Raw genomic sequence first — 15,050 nt, forward strand, 5'->3', positions numbered from 1 at the left:
GCTGAGCTCCACCTCTTCGTCCCGGAACGCCGCTGCCTCTGCCCGCCGCCGGGCGCTCAGAGGCGCCGAGGCGGACCTCTCTGGGACGGAGCACTCCCAGTCCGCCAACGGCCAGAGGTCCCAGGCCCCAGGCAGGATCGTCCTCCGCCCCCCTACTGAGGCCAAGCCCCCGGGCCTTAACCCCCGCTACCCTCGTGGGTCTAGGCTGCCCCGGTTGGCTGTGGCTGAGGAGGCTGACGGCCAGGAAGCCTGGATCACGGTGGCCCACTCCGACACCGTGTCCCTCTGTGCATGGGCTCTGGGTGCCGCCTCGAGCCAGGAGACTTCCCCGGGCCAAACCCCCCCAGGTGAAGAAGTCGTATACTTTAGTGTACTTTTTGTGCTTAAATTAAAGTATGTTTAAAGTATGTACTTTTCAAAAGTGTACTTCGCAGTAAATGTCATTAAGTTCCACTTTAATGTACTGAAAAAAAAATACACTAATTCTGAAATACTTAAAGTGGTATTGCATTGTACTTATAAAAAGTGTATTTATTGTAAGTGTATTGTAAATTGTACGTATGTGTACTTAGAAAAAGTATACTAAATAGCAAAGTACTTTAGTATACTTGCAGAAGGTTAATCTCAAATTGTATTACAGTGCCTTACCGTACGTCCACACCAGGAGCGACCACGCTTTGGTCGCTCACAAAGTTTCGCTGCGAATATTTCTGTTCGCTTTGGTCGCTCAAGTCGCTCATGACGTACAATTCAATTATGCAGACGCATTTAAAGGAGCCGTATGCTTTTAGTACAGACAGCCATATCAAAGAGTGAACTCTCCCATACACTTTGGCCATATTGCCGAGACGGTTTTGCTTGTTGGATAAAGTGCTTCGACAACAAGTAGGACAGTGATTCCCCCCAATATAAAAAAACTCCTAAAATGTAGGCTAATTACAACCGAGAACAAAAAACCCTGCGTGCTGTAGTAGGCTAGTTAAAATATGTTTCACTGATCTGCATCTGCAAATCATGATCTGCACTCATTCGTCACACTCAAAACAAATAGACATTGGCGCACATGGCTAATTTGCATACGTGCACAGGACTGGTTGGCTCCGCAAGGCAAATAATGGAACATATCTATCTATCTAGGCCTATCTGTCTATCTATCTATCAACGCGTGTCTAGTTTTAATGTGATGTATTGTGTGTATGTCCAGTCAGACTTGTTCTGTGTGGTCTTGTAGGCTACTGTCCTGTGTGGGCCGAACCACCTAAATGGATTCCCGACGATTTGTGTCGTTTGGTATTAATAAAGACTTGACTAGGCTATCTATCTATCTAGACTATTTAATTAACAATTATTCACCTAAGGCTCCGTGAATAGTGGGGAATAGAGGGATAAAAGAAAATAGATATATCCCTTGTCATTTATCCCTCGTCTTGTCGATTAGTTTGTTTATGTGACGATTTCAAAAACTTTTTTGGTTTTGTTTAAAGCATGCTACACGCGATTGGTTGGTTAGATTGGTGGCATGGAGAGATAATAAAAATGATTCCCGCTTAAATACGAACGTTCTAGATGTATAAATACTCCCGCTTATCATCACTTGGTATCCAAACCACTATGGCGTTTCGATCTCTGAACTGAAAAAGGGTTGGGTCGTACAACACCGGGTGCCCAGTTACAGCCGCGATTAATACTTCAGCCGACATTTTGTTCAGTGAGTGAATAAAGGTAGGTAGGAACAAAGGAACATCATAGTAATTTGCATAAAGTTAAAAAGTTTTCAACTTTTTTTGGACACTCTGGTCGCTCAACTTTGGCCGCTGGTAGCGTTGGTCGCTTTGGTCGCTCTTGCCCATAGAAAGTGAATGACTTCCGGCGATTTGGTAGCTCAATTCGCTTCTGGTGTGGACGTACAGTTAGAAAAATTGCAAATACGTGGTCATTGTGTACTTGTACTATGTTTTATTAAAGTGTACTTAATTTCCCCTCATTAAAAGTGGCTGACCCTGACCACCATCGTGGGGCTAGGCTGCCCCGGTTGGCTGCCCCAGCCGCTGGCGCCAACGACAGGATCGTCCTCCGCCCTACTGAGGCCAAGCCCCCACATAAACCTCCAGGTGAACAAGCAGTACACTTTATTGTAGTACAAATATAATTGAAGCATATGTAACCCAGGTTAACTGACCTAAACAAATAAAAGGTTAAACACAGTAATAAATGTATAGTGGGTATCTAATATAGCATGTTGTATTAAGTCAACTACAATTTAAAAACTATAAACATGGCTATAAAGTAAAAAACCTTTGTTGTTATTATATTGTACCTTTGTGATAATATAATTGGTGTATTGCCCTTTAGCGAGTGCAACCGTAGACAACCAATCAGAACGGTGTAGCGTCACTTGCGAGTGAGTGAGCGCGAAAAACCGGAACGGACCAGTTTGATGCGGTAAAGACTAGCGACAGACAGACAGAAAAACCTAGTAATAAGAGGAGAATAACAAGAGGTAAAAGAAAATAGAGAAAAGCAAAAACAAAGCAAGGTTTTAAAGAGCATTGAGCCTCATTTTTTCCCTTTGTTTTTGGATTACTTTGGATTACTTTATTTTAACGTTCTATTGGAGAATTCTGTGATACTTTTTTCTATGCCACGGGACTCTGTTGTTATTCGGTTGAGAACTCAGTTTTTTTTATTAGGAGGATTCTGTGTTACTTCTTTCTATGCCACGGGACTTTGTGTTGTTATTCGTTTGAGGACTCAGACGTTTATTTTTATGAGGAGGAGATCGTTTGGTAGAACAGAACCGAAGAAAAAACAAGATGGCGAGCTACCCATAGAAGACGTCAATCGCGAGCTGTAGCACTCATGCATGCTGCAGGACCACGCTCCTGTTCTTGGATAACTGAGGAGTGTGGTAAGACAAATTAACTTTCCAAAAGTGTCTGCAACATTTAGTGGAGCTTCAACTGAAGTGAAGGATTTGACAAAAGGACTGATTAGATATTATGTTCAAAATTGAAGTGTATTGATCCCAGATAATGCTAGTTTTCTTTTTTCTTTTTTTTTCTACTTGATGCACTAAGTTGTATTTTATTGTATTTGCATTTCTTTTGTTTATTGGGTATTTGGTGTTTAAAATAAATAGAAAATAGTACTAAATTCTCAAAATTGCACCACTTGGATACAATTAGGCTATAGTTAAATTGAGTCAACTAAAAAGCGAATAATAATTCAAATAGCAACTTAAAGGTGCAACGTTAGAAATATTTTTATTGACCTAAATAGGTGTAAATCAACCCAAAGTGAACCAAAAGAAGGGAAATACTTTTCTTTTTTTACATATTTGATTTATTCTATTTTTCATGGTTTATTTTTCGAATGATGTATGGATTCACCATTTTATTTGCTACATAAATGAACCACAGTTCAAACTTACCTCTCAGTCTTGGTGTGTCGTTATTAACTTAGTCACACACTGCTCCTTAGAACCTAGAATCTAGCCCTAGCACATGTGATGATCAGCGAGGTGCTACACATACAAAAGTTATTCCAAGTATATTTGTTGCTTTAAAGTATGCTTAACGTGTACTTTTAAACAGTGTCCTTCACAGTGGATCTGCGGGACGCCCCGCTGAGCTCCGCCCCCTCGTCCCGGAACGCCACTGCCTCCGCCCGCCGCCGGGCGCTCGGAGGCGCCAAGGCGGACCTCTCTGGGATGGAGCGCTCCCAGTTCGCCAAAGGCCAGAGGTCCCAGGCCCCAGGCAGCCCGCCGGCCTCTGACGTTCCAGAAGGCGTGGCGGGCAGAGGTAAGTACGCGTTCAGCCCGTTTCCCCCTGTGCAGGAGCGTCTGAGGAATGCCAGGATCCCCCGGGAGAAGCTCCGGGGCCCGCCCCCCCACCAGGCAGGGGAAGAGGCCGGGCCCTCTGGGAAGCGGCAGAAGAACGGTCGGGGCTGTTTCCCCAACTAGAGGCTGACCGCTGAGCCCGAGCTGGAGGAGAAGCTGTTGGATAGCAGAGGTAAGAATGGCATCTCTTACACAAATAAATCAATCCAAAGTAACTCTTCTTTTTTTATAGGATTGAGCCTGCATACCATAAAATTTTAATTATTAGCCCGGGCTTTTATTTGTTTCAATCCCTGAACTCAAGCGGCTTGTGTTTGGGACAGGCGTCCATATGGAACAGGCCTTTAATTCCTTTGAATTTTCCTTTTGGTGAACTGATGCCATCTATTGGCGAAAGTTGGTAATGCTCTAAAATACGTCTGTGATGTTGTCACGCGACCTTGGCAAGGCGTTGGCGTCTAATTGAGACCGGCGTTTATTTTTCAAACGTGTGTATGTGCAGATGAGCCGGCCCAGGGCTCCCTCAGCGGCCTCCAGCGAGACCCACCCGGGCCCCACCCCTTCCCCAAACCTGAGCTGGCCATGACACAGAGCCTCACTCTCATCAGCTCAGAGAACTGGTGAGACACACACACACACACACACACACACACACACACACACACACACACACACACACACACACACACACTCAGAATTTTCCCCCCCACACACACACACACACACACAGAATTAGTCGAAGCAATCCGAACTTGTGTTTCATTTGACTGACCTGCTGTGGTTCTGAACGCAGGCAGGAGAAGATGGAAGGGTGTGTGTGTGTGTGTGTGTGTGTGTGTGTGTGTGTGTGTGTGTGTGTGTGTGTGTGTGTGTGTGTGTGTGTGTGTGTGTGTGTGTGTGTGCGAAAGAGAGAGAGAGAGCGAGCACGTGTGTCTGTCAGATGACAGGCGTGTGTAAGTCCTGGTAACCAGGAGCTGAAATAGCTCTTGTAGTTACATTCAATAGATACAAGCTGCGACGTACTCTTTTCTGTCCCCCACCTTCAAAAAAGCATGTAGATTAAAGGTGTTGCCTCATTTGGCTTCCTCAAAAGAAATCCCCACGCCACGCCACTGGTATTTTCGCCGTCTTCCCATGGTCTTTGATTGATCTGAAGTGCGTGCGCGTGGGTGAAAGTTTAAGAAATGTAGAACTCTCGTTTCAGCTGTCTGGTGCTCACTATACCGTCCGCATGTTTCACAAAAACAGTTTAGAGAGACGGTGTCAGTCTTTGTATGTTGCTTAAATTCTCTCAAACGTTTGGCAGTAAAGATCAGGTCACGGTAGGCAATGAGCTCGAGTGGAAAAAGAAAAAGCTTACAGCACCTTCCCTTTGCACCCTGCTGACTAATCACAGGAGGGCAGTGTCATGACGGTAGCATCACCTGATAGGTTAATCCTTCTTCTTTTTCTTCACCAAGGGATGCCATCTGGCTGGCTTCCTCACGGACATACAGTGTGCAATGTCGTGTTTGACCGCGTATTCAGTACTTACAATTTAGAGGGGCGCTGTTTCGCACATTTTGAAATTCTCAATGAGACGAGAAAATGTGGAAGAAATGTCCTCAACACAGCACCAAAAAATAACCAAAACTGTTAATATTAATGTTTTTATTGGATGTCTAAAAAAAATAAAAGAATTCTCAGACACGTTAACCATTAACCTTGGTACAAACATTTAACAACACACACACACACACACACACACACACACACACACACACACACACACACACACACACACACACACACACACACACACACACACACACACACACACACACGCACGAACACACACACACACACACAGTCATCCTTTTTTCTCGTCATCGTTTGCGTGATCTTTTGAAGAAACGTAGCGTTGCAAAACCTGGGATGGACTAAGGTGGACCACCGTCATTGCAGCTCTCTGCTACGACACTACACTGTCCACATGTTTCACAATAAAGTTTGGAGAGACGTTGTCAATGTCTTTATGTTGCTTACATTCTCCAAAACAGTGGGCGCTAAAGATCAGCGCACGGCAGGCCTCCATGCACACACGTTCCTCCACTGAGGCCCACACTAGTGTTGGGCTCCTGTATCTCCGGTTGCATGACATTTGTTATTTATAAATGTCTGATGCCTGCAGGCCATGTGCTGCAGTTCCGAAGGCGGACTACCGTTATTCGATCGCTATGCATCTCGGGGAAAAAAAACACTAAATATTTCAATTAAACAAACTCTTCTTTTTGTAAAGGCCAGAAACTTGACATCGCAACACATAATAAATCTAGCCCCAGCCCTAACCCTTTAATGTACTGGGGCAGATGAACTTTTAAAGGCTTGTTTTCCTTGTGGTTTTAACATGAGAAGCGCTGTACAGGAGTACATAAATATATACAACAGATGGGGGAGCGAAGGAGAAGCAGTTCTGGCTGAGAAAGTTGAAAAAGTCTTCGTGCCACTGGTTTGACACACGTTTTTTTTTTTACGATTTATGCTCGGGTTGTATTACTGTTACAAATTACTCGACAGACCAAGCCTGATTGAAAACACTTTGGACCAATTCACATTCACAATCATGAAGACACAAGGTTTATAATCTCTTAACAGATAACCTATTCACAAAATCAATTAGTGTATGATGTCCTTGATGAAGAGTGAAACAGCAAGAGATTTTCTGCTCTCTACCTATAAAAACAGTAGCATTTTTTTTGTGTGTGCCCTAAGCAACATTCCTACACCCGTGCGTGTTCTGTGCTCCATCCAGACGTTACGTACCCGTGACCGGAGGGGGCAATGAAGTAGAGGCAGCAGTGCACCCGGTTGTCTGGCATCAGTCTGCGGTTCACCCTGGACTCTGCGTTGAGGAAGTCCTCACACTTGCTGTCGATGTAGTTGATGACCGGCTGCCAGCTGCACGATGGAAGGGAAAACCAAGACTATTATGCATGGCAATCATCAGAAGGGAGGGGAGAACTGATGGTAAATGATGACACAGATGGTACATCATTATGAAAAGAGCATCAAAAATAAAGACTAATGATGTACTTTGTCGCTCATCCATAATACGCATTGTATCCATTCCTCCTTCTATGCATCATCTCACCAATTGCTGTTGTCCACAGCATCTCCGAACCCTGGTGTGTCTACAATAGTGAGTGTGAGCTGGACACCGCCTTCCTTTATCAGCACTTTGGATTGTTCCACCTGTGAACACACACACACACACACACACACACACACACACACACACACACACACACACACACACACACACACACACACACACACACACACACACACACACACACACACACACACACACACACACACACACACGTGATTACCATGCATGGTACTCAGACCTCCCACTTAGAGCAGGGGAAATATCAACAGGTTCGGAGAGCTTGTCCAAAAACACAGCGAGCATTGTTAGTGTTGGTGAGAGGCTTTCACAGAATGCCGATGCGTGGGAGGTGCCCTGCGACGGGCAGCACGTGTCCTATGGCTGGCTGCCGATATATCGGCCTCTCGTCATCTCTTTATCCATCCAGAGTCCACGACATCTACGTAGAAAGATTGATGCATGGATGGATTGGACACCCATTCTATTAAACCACTCTAGTGCCATTACGTCACTGGGAAGACTCATGAAGAACGCAAACATTCGTACGGCTTTGTATCTGCTTCCACCTTCTTGGAATGATGCTGTGAAGCTGTGTTCATATATACTTGAATAAAGCCAAGATAGTTCCCCGTAAAAAGTTAGACAAAGTGTACTAATGTACTTGAGTTTGTTAAGCGATATTTGATGCAGCAATATCTTAAATAATCGATAATTATTCTACACGCCTATACAATGACACCTGACAATGCAACAAATACAGACAAAAACAACAGATTGGCCACAATACATCAGGCTTTGTCAACAACGCACAATCACACGCCGACTCCTCGCTCGTCCCAAGTCACAGAGACAGAGTTGTCATTTCCTGAAGCCAGCCCTGCTGCCATTTCCCGTCGCTGTTTTCCCCTGCATACTTTCACAGGACCGGCTTGTTTTTATAGGTTCACCCCCTTTCACTCAAACTCCAGGCCTCTTGGTAAAAAAAACGAAACACCCAGACATTTTTGAACTTCGAAAGAACCTTAAATAGTCCATTTTTCACTTTGTTTCACAGCGAAGACAGTATATTCAGCACCGCAGACAGGCAAGATACTCTGAGATGTGTGCGTGTGCGCAATGTCAGGATGCAAATCGGAATGCTGAAAAACGACAATACATCTGCCGTTTAAAAAGGCGTTCCGAGAAAAGAAACCGATAGAGTGAAAACCTCAAAAATGTCTGGAGCCTCCACACCATCATTTAAACGAAATCCAAGCTGTGGAGAATGTTGCAGCGCGACCGAGCTGAATAGATCGTTCTGGAATAAAAATACTCTGACCTCACGTCTTTTCCTCACACTCAGCACCTGCCTACAGGGATGTGCAGTCGGTGCACAATCTCCTTGACACAAGTAATAATAACGGAGGATTCCACATTTACGTACACACGTCTTCTCAGCTTTACACTCACACCAAAAGATAAACAGATACACAACTAAATGTGCTTTCATTATCGTGCAGAATTATGCAATTTGCACAGAGATACTACTGACACGGAACTGTAGCCAACATACAAGCAGTATTTTATTAGTCCATCACGTCTTACCCCTGTCAGGGGGTCAGGAGAAACTGTAAAAATGACTCCCTCCTCAAAATGACTTTTGAGGAAGGAGACTTTTGAGGAGATCGGGTTGAGGCAATGTGCGTAGATGACTAGGGTCCATCGGTAAAAAAAGAGACCGCTGTGTAATTTTTGCTTTCTACAAATATGTGGAGCGGGGCCGTGTATATGCACAGATCCATGAAGTGGTTTGTTTTTGTCAGGTAAAAAAGGGAGCGATTCCTTGATTTGGGGATTCTTGAGTTTGAGTGCATGTGGGAATAGTGTTACGTTTCATGAGAACATTCTTGCTCTGCTACTGACCCCCTCAGGCCCCAAGGGGCCCCGATGGCACCCCCAGCCCTTTCCCAGCCCCCCTCTCTCTCTCTCCGCCTCAGTATAGCCCCAACCTCCACATAACATGGATAATATGAATATAAAACATCGATTTTTTCCACTATCCTATATCATGTGCTCACATCCTCGTCCTTTTTTCCACACTTTTTCTCACACCTTGAAATTGTTTCCTCGTTAACAGAGCCATCTCCAAAACATTACAGTGATTAGCCAAAATAAAATGCCAACTACACAAGACTGACTCAAGAGAACACACTGGATCACCTCCTGAATCCCAATCACCTCTTTAACCTTGAACACAATCTAATGAACACTCCCCCTGCACCCCCGCCTGCAGCCTACAGCCAGACACCTCGTCACCTCCCCACCCTCTTTCTCCTCTAACACCCCCCTGCCCGTAACCCCAAAAACACTTTCCTCCAAAGCACGGCCATTCCTTGCTCTCTCTCCCTTGCTGCCTTCTCCTCCTTCAACCCCGCCTCCACCTCCTCCCCCTGCTGCTGCTGCTGCTCTTCCAGATGTGACCCCCCCACCCCACCCCCGCACTCTTCTGAGGGTCATGACCATAAAAGGATGAAATAGTTCTCGGCCACAGGGCCCGAGAACGGTTGTGAGAGACGGTAGAAGAGAGAGGGAGTGAGTGGAACCCCCCGATCCACCAGAAACCCCATCAACATATTTATGGGTCAGCACCAAATGGCACCATCCAACCCTGACAAAATAGTATGTAATATTTGCAACCCTGGTGGCTGGAAGATGAGAGACGCTTGTGTAGAAGAGAGAGACTTATTTTCAATATATCAAGCAACAGCGTCGTGTAGAACAGCTGGAATGGATACGGCTCCAAGAAACAATGTGCACCATTTTTAAAACTGCAGAGAATTTCTTTTTGAGAAGGGTCAGGACTCAGGACTGATGATAGGTGCTGCTCACTTTTAAGCTTGTCGATTTAGTGGCATCTATCTCTCTCTATATATATGTATTCATAATTACGCTTTAGTAAGTGTATAAACCCCTGAAAATACGAATGGTGTTTTGAATGTGAAGGAGCCCTTTATATCTACATAGGGAGGTAGTCCTCTTCCATGGAGACGCCCTGTTTGAGCGCCATCTTTCTGCAGGAGCCCAAAACGGCCACATCGTTCTAGAAGATGATCATTTTGAGAGCGTTTTATGGCCAATGTTGGCTACTTTATATGCATAAAGTAGCCAACATCGGCCATGATAAAACGCTCCCAAAATGAGCAGAATCAATATCTTACTGGTAGGCTATGACCTATAGTTTTAGAGACTCATAAACTAAAAAGATGTCATTAATCTATGCAGGAACTACCTAACTAGACACTTTGCTTCACGATGCAGTAAAGCCAATGACGTGTTCATTTGGGAAGTGCCTACTGGCACCTTACAGGCCACTGAAGCTCCTCTTATGGTCGAAGGAAAGGGAGTGCCGAGGGGTGGCGAGGGCATTCAGTGGGTTGCAATCTGCAACCTCGTCGCTAGATGCCACTCAATCCTACATAGTACACCTTTAACCTCATTGAATGAGGCAGTTAAAGAATGAAAAAATAATCCTTCAAACAGGATAATGAAGAATAATATATTCATTCTTAAACAGTTAATATGGTTTCACTCCGTGCTGACTTCATCCACCTCCCAGCCATATCCCTTTCACTCACCCCCACTGTTAGTTGTTCAGTAAATAGGTTTTGTCTTCTTCCTGTTGTTATCCCGATTCCTGACAAACATTTGTCCCCGCCGCCCCACTGTTCTTGAGGAGTTGATCTAACAGTCACGAGTGTTTCACCTCCATCCTATCCCTCCCCCTCCTTGCCCGACCTCTTTCGCTCCCTGAGGAGTTGGTCAGGAAGCATTTGGGATTAGCATTAAATGGCCTTCTTCGACATATCAGTGAAACAGCAGATGCCCCACAGACCAACTGGTTTGTGTGCCAATCACAACCAGGAATCACAGCCCGCCAACTGTCCAATCTAGAGGGTGCAGGCAGTTTGATTTTGTATAACCTTAACCCAATAGGAAATAAGAGGCTCCACCTTTTTTGTATATTTCACAGGTCATGATTGGAAGGCAGCCGATTGCCCCGCCCTTGTCATGTGTTTTGCTATATTTTTGATTTTGATGAATTAAAGACACAAAATTGTAGAGAGAGAGCAATGAGTAAGAGATTGTCAGGAAGAGGGCCAACCATTTAACAACATGGGGCTGGTTTTTGGGGTACCCTAGGAGAGCCCGAGAATATAGGATTGAACATTGAGTCGACAATTTTAATGGATCCTACTTTGTCAATAAACATAGCTAACAAACTTCAACTCTATTTAATAAAATAGGCCTATAACATTGAGGAGGGTAACGATGAGAATAATACAATCCTGATGAGGCATCTGAAATTGTTTGGCTGGCTTCATCCAGAGTACAACTTTTGAGAAACACAACAAATCCCTACATAGTATTTCACTGCAACTTAAAACAGCTGTTGAAGAGGACTTTGTAATTAAAACCTTGCAAGGAATTACACCAAAAACAACACAGAAATTGCTCTGTCTCCAACTTTGATCCACAACAAGCAGCACAGGCCTCGCTGTGCAGCGGGGAGAATACATTTTTTGAGTTAAAATGAACAGAAGAAACCCTGTTCCATTACAGCTTCTCTCCTACCACCGTCATAGCCCATTAACACTTGAGGAAGACCGCCATGGTGTTTCCCTACTTTACCGTTGTGTATATTCCTGTGTGTCGCCCAGAACGACCTTGGCTGTGTGGTAATAAAGTCTCTTTTATAAACACATTTTTACAACTACACTTAGCAGTTGCATTTTAACTTTTTGCTGCAACCTACCTCTGCCCTCATTAGTTCAAGCTATAATAACGCTTGATTGTTGAAAGCAGTTTGATTATTATCTCATCACTTTATTTCCTCGTCTGTCACTAATCTTCAATGTTCCCTTCACGGGGCTGTGAGTGGGACAGGCTACAAAAGGACCAACATTGTGTCAGTTTGGGAAGTGGTAGTCGCGTTGCAAAGACGGCTCGTTGGCCTCTCACCTGGACGGTCTTCTTGATGCGCTGGGATGGCCCGGGATAGTCCTTGGAGTACAGGTCGGTCAGGAAGAGAGAGTTTATGAGCGTAGATTTCCCCAATCCGAACTCGCCTGGGAACAAAGCAGAATTTGCAAGGATAAGCGTATGCACGCACGCACGCACGCACGCACGCACGCACGCACGCACGCACGCACGCACGCACGCACGCACACACACAAAGATTGTAAACAAGCACCACCGACTGGAAAGGGGGGGGGGGGGGGGGGGGAGGAAACACAAACACAAACCTTCATAGTAGGATGAGCCTCTGTTTTGGTCTGAAGCGGGACGATGGAGGGCAGAGAAGCCCCTTCAGATAATAAACAGTGCAGATTAACTTTACCTGTAGGGGAACTGCCTGGCAACCTCAATAATGCAACCTCAAATATGTAGTTCTGGGAGGCTGTTTTATCGAATGTTAGACCTATCTAAGCGTTGGTGTGTTTGTCTGCAGGAGGGCGTCACCTTGAGTCGGGTGTGTATGGAGGAGGTCCTCTGGCTCTCTCTCTTCCTATACTGGCCCAGTCTCTCCAGGTGCTCCGGCCGAGAGAAGACCCCCGACACCCACTTCAGGGCCGCTCCTCTCGCCAGGAGCTCCGCTCGGGCCACCTCCGGCCACACCTCGGTACGGAGCGCAGGGTCTGCCAAGCACACAGACTTATGAGTGAGTCTAGCAGACTTATGGGTGAGTCTAGCAGACTTATGGGGGAGTCATGCAGACTTATGGGCAATGTAGAGGAAGAGAACATGAGAACAAAAGAAAAGAGGATTCCCACTGACACATTGCAGACTAACCCAATTGGAACTCAGCATTGGTATTTTATATTCTCCATCGTCCACATTCCTGTTGTAATGGTTCCCATATTTCATGTAATATCAATATAAGCTTTTCCAAAGGTGTAATAGTTGTACAAAATGTTGGATAGGTTGTTCCAATGTTGATTATTATGTTGTGTTATGTTTAAGTTATTGTCATGTACCTGCTAGAAAACCAGTTTAGGAGCCAGCTATTAGAAAGCAATAGCTTTCTAAAGGTTTCCACTGGCAACAGTCTTTATAGCCTGTTGACCTCCCATCAGGAGAGAATATCACATTTAGGAATTTACGTTATTGATCCACTCATGCCATAGATGGGTCACACCACCGGGCATGTGGCTTGTCATTTGACCAACAGCCTGGTTCGGCGTCTATTTTAATCTAAATTAGTCTACAATGAAGGATGGGCTGGTGACTCTGCTGACTGAGTAATGTGCTATGCTTGTAACTCAACATTATCAGATTCTGTCTCTACAACCCTCTGGGTAGGTGCTTGCTTTTCATGTTTATTTCCATTTCCCATAAATTTGCAGAGAAATACATTATTTGCTATTGTTGGATCAGGTGTTTGAGTAACGTGACCAGTATTCTGATATGAAATAGAGGGACAGATCTGATTTCAGAAATGAATCCAAAGAGATCAAATTGACATTCTGCCTCATCATAGCTTGATAAATGTAGTACTGTAGTAAAATATTGGGCAGTACATGTCTCATGATTAACTAAGTGTTCCGGGGACAAGCTTCCAGAAACGTGGACTGTAACCGGAAAACGTCTGGCCACCCTGAGTAACCATCAATGTTAATCACGTAAAGCTGACACGCAATACTGAGAAACCATTCATACAAATCATGTATACACAAAGACAAGGGGACACACAATGCTTTATAAAATAACTTTAGGTCCCCACTTTTACGGCGAGCTCAATGTGTGTGTTAACAACTTCACGTGTCAGAATGAGATAAACAAGCCCGCCTATGTAACTGAAGTGAGTCATGGGGCAACCCTGTTATCTGCTGCTGGGATCTAATCCCGGGAATGTCCTCATCAGTAAATCTGTTGTCTGCAACAACAAAATTGACAGAACAGCACCTCAGGGTCAGGAGTCATAAGATTCATGGCAGAACAGCAGCATTACGGCCAAAACAAAGGCACAGAAACAATTTGGCAACAGAGAGGATGTTGGCAACGCTATCTTTAAAAAACAAGCGTCAGCCTACTGACCAGGGGACAGCTTCATCAGTGGCAGTATCACCACTTTGCTCACAGCAGGCAACGTGTTTGTTTGATAAGAGAAGGACAAAAAATGCTGCAAAAGGCATATGACACAAGTTAGTACGATACATGCATACACTCAGTTATTCTTGTCAAAGTACTGTTCAGTCAAATACAACTGTACATTCCACTGGGGTGTCGGTCATTCATACATGTTGTCATTGTGTGTGTGTGTGTGTGTGTGTGTGTGTGTGTGTGTGTGTGTGTGTGTGTGTGTGTGTGTGTGTGTGTGTGTGTGTGTGTGTGTGTGTGTGTGTGTGTGTGTGTGTGTGTGTGCTTGCATTACCTTCTGGTTTGTCACCCCCATTCTGCTCCCCTCCAGACATTTAAGTTGGTGGTGTCCAGCTGCCAGCTCTCCCTTCTACTGCGCCGAGCCCCTGAATGTTTCCCGGAGTGCCAGCTCTGAGCGCTGCCAGCGGCACACAACAATACAATACCGGGCGTGCGAGGCAGAGGAAACAGGGACACAGACCAGGAGAGAGAGGGCTGGTCGAGAGAGGGTGCATATTAATTTTGACTCGCCCCCTCTCCCTCGCTCCATTGCTCTCACACACACACACACACACAACCACTCTCTCTCTCAGACACATCCTCCACTTAGAGGCCGACAGGAAAAGGGCGGAGGGGTTGCCGTGAGGGGGAGGGACAGAGATAGAGAGAATGAGAGGGCTGTAGAGAGTCAGTTATGGACTTAAATATGTCCAACCCTAACCCCAATGGGTGAGAGGGGACACATCATCTGAATAATCCAACTGATGTCAATGAGGAGACCGACAGACGTTTTAAATAAACAAAATATGGTCATTGTACATTACATTAGTACACATGGTACGACGTATTTCTAGTTGCATATGTTTTACTATCATTGTTTTTGTTATAAATTATTAGCACTTGCCATTAAAGCGGGAGGAGAGATGGTGAAAGAGTTATAGAGAA

At 44.9% G+C, this 15,050-nt stretch overlaps 1 long non-coding RNA gene across 3 annotated transcripts; it reads right to left on the reverse strand.

The window, feature by feature from the left end:
• Positions 1 to 649: 649 nt before the first annotated feature.
• LOC130378872 (uncharacterized) lies at positions 650 to 14,601 on the reverse strand. 3 transcript variants are annotated; one of them, XR_008894969.1, is made up of 7 exons: positions 14,401 to 14,593; positions 12,489 to 12,664; positions 12,272 to 12,333; positions 11,988 to 12,094; positions 6,969 to 7,069; positions 6,641 to 6,775; positions 650 to 3,994 (listed from the first exon to the last, which is right to left on the reverse strand). It is a non-coding gene; the product is annotated as an uncharacterized LOC130378872 (long non-coding RNA). The 3 variants fall into 3 exon arrangements; XR_008894968.1 differs by having other exon boundaries at positions 12,272 to 12,664; positions 14,401 to 14,601; XR_008894967.1 differs by lacking the exon at positions 12,272 to 12,333 and having other exon boundaries at positions 14,401 to 14,587.
• Between the last annotated feature and the right edge of the window lie 449 nt (positions 14,602 to 15,050).

The sequence above is a fragment of the Gadus chalcogrammus genome, unplaced genomic scaffold, assembly GCF_026213295.1.
Source record: "Gadus chalcogrammus isolate NIFS_2021 unplaced genomic scaffold, NIFS_Gcha_1.0 GACHA107, whole genome shotgun sequence".
NCBI lineage: Eukaryota > Metazoa > Chordata > Actinopteri > Gadiformes > Gadidae > Gadus > Gadus chalcogrammus.